This window comes from Myotis davidii, unplaced genomic scaffold (genome assembly GCF_000327345.1).
Source record: "Myotis davidii unplaced genomic scaffold, ASM32734v1 scaffold1688, whole genome shotgun sequence".
Taxonomy (NCBI): Eukaryota; Metazoa; Chordata; class Mammalia; order Chiroptera; family Vespertilionidae; genus Myotis; species Myotis davidii.
Window position 1 is genome coordinate 13,031 of NW_006299238.1, and position 4,401 is coordinate 17,431.

Genomic DNA, 4,401 nt, shown 5'->3' on the forward strand with positions numbered 1-4,401 from the left:
CCCCCGGGACTGCTAGGAAGCTCGGGAACTCGCTTTTCTTGGGGTTTGAGGCGGGGCAGACCGAGCAGCTCCGGGTGCCGGGACCTGGGGGGTCTGGGGGTCGCTTACCAGGGCAGCCACAGGTCCGCTCCGGGCGGCGGGAGTGCGCGCCCGGCGGTGGGGAACGCGGGCTGGAACTGACATCGCCGGTTTCCCTCCCCTCCCCCAAAGTTAGGGACTAAGCCCGAGGCGGCGGTTGCACCTGAGGCTTCTGGCCGCACCGTTTCTTTTTGCAAAAGCGAACTTGGAGCCGCCGGCGCCTTGTTTACTCTCTTGTCACCATGCAGAAAAAGAAACTGTTTTTGTTTGCTTCCGGAAATGCCTCCTCTCCGTAGGACTGCAAGTCAGTCACTGTCTCTGTGTTGTTTTTCCCCTTCCTGCTTTTCATTTTCTCCTTGGAATCTTCCTTAGCGTGCACTCCCACGCGAGTTTGTGAACTCGGGGCTGGGGGATTCGCGGGCTCAGCGCGGTGCTGCCGGCTCGCGCCGCTCACGCGCCCTGGCGTCTGCACTTGCCTTTTTTGGAATCCGCTTCCTAGCTCGCCAGTGGCGAATAGAATAATCGTGGCCTCAGCAGGCTCGATGACGTCTCGAAGCCTCTGAAAGCCAATGGATTCTTATTTTATTGGGTTCCACCGAAGTTCCAGGCACTGTGTTAGGGGTGTTAATAAACATGATCTCAATCAATTCTCCCAGCAGCTGTGTAGCGAGGAGGATGTCCTCATGTCCGTTTTACAGATGGCAAATGGGGTTTGGAAAATTTTTCAACCAAGATCGCACAGCTAATAGGTGACAAGGCCGGGATTTAATTTAATTCCAAAGTCCAGGGAGTTTGTTGATTGCACCCATTTCCAAAAATAAAACAAAAACGTAAGTTGAAAGAAAATCAAACACAATAATGTCTGGCACCATCTTATGATTTGGGGGGGGGGGGGGAATTCTCCCTGATTGGAAAAATTAATTCTCCCTGGTTCCTTCAGAAATAAGGTGCACTATTTGGGGCCTTTAGAAACTTCCTTAGAGAAAATTTAAGAATAAAAATTGAGAAACCATTTATAGTCTCAAATCACATCCTTCTTGCCCTGGCGGGTAGTTCAGTTGCTTAGAGCATTATCCTGATATGCCCAGGGTGTGCGTTTGATCCCCTGAAAAGGCATGTAAGAAGAATCAACCAATAAATGCATGAATAAATGGGACAACAAATCGATGTTTCTCTCTCTACCTCTCTCTCTCTCTAAAATCAATCAATAAATTTAAAAACCCACATCCTTTCTCTTCCTTATAATTAATGACTACATTATTGCAATGTTGTTTGCTTTGGAAATGTCTCCTAGTTCAGGGAGAGCAATACTAGTACATGTAGCAACATTATCAAAGCCGGGAGCTATACTTACTTAACTTTATACTATAGCATCTTTATCAGAGGTGCATATTTAAAGCACAAAGGAAACCTTGCTTTTCTGAAAGAATGCATGCACACACATTCATCTATATGCATACATTTATTTACATATTCACATTATTATGCTATCTATAAAATTATAAATTAAATACAATTTGTTTATTATACAAGGTGTTCCAAAAAATGTATACTTTAACAGCTGTTAGTTTAATTTTGAAAATGAAATGTATTTTAATAAACACGGCCTTTATTCAGAGTGTAGTTATATATTTTTGGGACACCCTTTATTTATAGGATATGTGGCCTAGAAAATTAAGATTTATTAAATATAATTTATAAATGCAGATGAGTTAAAAAAAAAAATAACTGACATAACCCTGTCACCTAGATAATTGTTTATATTCTGTAGTCTGTCCTCCATTTCTCCCTCCTAAGTCTTTTTTCTTCACCAGGTTAGGGAAGTTTTTGGTCATTATTTCTTCAAATAGGTTCTCAATCCCTTGCATTCTCTCCTTCTGGTACCCCTATAATGCAAATGTTATGCTTCATGTTGTCCCAAAGGTCCCTTAAACTATCCTCATTTTTTAGAATTATTCTTCCTTCTTGCTGCTCTGATTGGGTATTTTCTGCTACCTTGTCTTCCTGATTCGATCCTCTGCTTCATCTAATCTATTGTTTATTCTTTTCTAGTGTGTTCTTTATTTCAGATATTGTATTCTTTATTTTTTTTATGCGTTCTATGTCATTTTTCATGCTGTTGAAGTTCTCACTAGGTTTCTTGAGTATCCTTTTAACCACTTTTTTGAACTCTATTTCTGGTAATTGCTTACTTCCATTTCATTTAGCTCTGTTTCTGGAGGTTTCCTGTTCTTTTATTTGGAGTTTATTTCTTTGTCTCCCAGTTTGGCTGCCTCTTTATGTTCGTTTCTATGTATTAGATAGGTCTGCTATATCTCTTTTAGCCTTTGTATAGTGGCCTTATGTAGTAGGTGTCCTGGGGGACCAGTGGCACAGTCTCCTTGATCAGTTGGGTTGGGCGCTCCAGGGATGTCCCTTGTTGGGTTATGTGACCCCTCCTGTTGTAAATGAATCTTGATTGTGATTGCCCCATTCATGCCCAAGGCCATCCCTCAGGCTGGGTGACTGTGAGGATTGACCCTGACTGCAGTGTACAAGCTGCTGTGCAGGTGCTGACCACAGGAGGCAGATTACACCTCAGCAGGGTCTGGTACCACTTTTGAAGCTAATTGGACCCTGCTCTGATGCTGTCTGAGGCTGGCCCCTGATCAGTGTCAGGCCAGCAGTTTATCAGGTCCAAAGAGACCAAGATTTGGCCGTGTGAAGGGAGGGCTCTGCACCAGTCTGGCATGTGAGGGGGGAAATGGCTCTTGTCCTAGAGCCATGCAACTCAGTGTTTCCAGATTCTGTCAGGAGTTCAGTCTCAGCAGAGTGGGGACATAAGGAGTCAGGAGGATGGGGCTAGTGGATCTCCCAGGAGGGAGAGGTATCCGTCAGGCTTGAGGAATGGGGGGTAGTGGTTCCCACCCCTGAGTCACACGACTCAGTCTTGCCTGGATTCTGCCCAGACCTCGGCAGGGTGGAGCCACTAGCAGTCAGCAGATTGCATTTGCCAGGATCCCCAAGCATGGTGACAGCAGATTGTTCATGGTGGGGAGGCATTGCTGGTCAGGTTCATGAGAAATTAGGGGGCATGTCCCCCATCCCAAAGCCACACAATGTAGTCACTGACACCCCCTGAGTCTGCCTACACCCCAGCCCAGGCAGCTGACTGCTCAATAAGGCGTAAGCTCCACAGGGAGGGACAGCAGGGAGTCCAGGGGAGGCTATTGCATTCCCCCAGGCTGATGCCATCTGCAGGGGAGTGCTCCACCCATGAAAGATGAGGTCTGTGCTATGGGAGAATGAGTCCTCACAGGAATCCTGGTGGATGGTCCTTCAGCTCTCTCTTCAGAGTCACAAACCCCAGTCTCTTTCTCAAGTGGCTCTAACCCACTCCACCAGTTCCCAGGGTGAGTGGCTGTGAGTGAGATTTTGTGACCCTTTAGGAGGGTACCTGTGTTTCATTTCTCCCTGGTGGGAAGAATCCCCAGATAGTCATAGTTTTGTGGGCACCTGTTCTCAGCTCTGGTGCTCTAAGCTGGGGAGCTTGGTTTGGGGTTGAGATTCAAAACTTTTCACTTTGTGGCTGAGGTATCCCTCTGGCAAAGAGGGTGCTGTTTCTGAGTATATCTCTTTGGGACACTAGTAATTTCCTTCTAAATAGTTCTTATCATGGAAGTGTCAATATTTTAAAGGAATCTCTCTGAAGGCCACAAGAATGCTTTAGGGCAGCTGGATCACTATAGAACAACTATCAGTTGGAGAGAATAACTGTTTGCTAAGAAATGATCAAAAACCTGAATAAGGAAATCCCCCTCTTGAAAACCCCTTGTGAGCTAAATACCTTTTGGCAAATTATCTTGGGTTTCAAAAGTCCCTTAATGAGTCCCATGTTTTCTAACAGGTACTAAAGACTATTTACTTATGATTAAAAAAATAATAAAAGTACATAATTTCAAATTTGATCCATAAGATGAAAAGCAAGTTAACCCAAATTAGGACAGTGACTTCATCTCTTTCTTCTTTTTTAAATAGGTAAATATAGAGACATTGACCATAATTACAAAAAGTAATTCTTGATAAAGAAAAGTCATTCATTATTTCACCACCTAATACAAGTGCTTTTTATTTTACTTACAGCCTCCCTGGCCTTGTATACACATGTACAAAATTGCATATGCATTCAGTGCTTTTTATAGCCTGCCTCTTGTCAGTTTGTGTATTCATCAACCTTTTTCTATTTTTACATAATTTTCATATCATAATATTTATTGAATGCATTATAGAGAGAGCATTTATTAAATGACCTTACATTACTATAATTATTATCACATTATTTTA

The 4,401-nt window shown here is 43.6% G+C and overlaps 1 protein-coding gene across 1 annotated transcript in view; it reads left to right on the forward strand.

Annotated features, from left to right (window-relative positions):
• The window catches only part of FAS (Fas cell surface death receptor), a 26,508-nt gene that overhangs the window by 158 nt on the left and 21,949 nt on the right, over positions 1–4,401 (forward strand). The window lies entirely within an intron of this gene.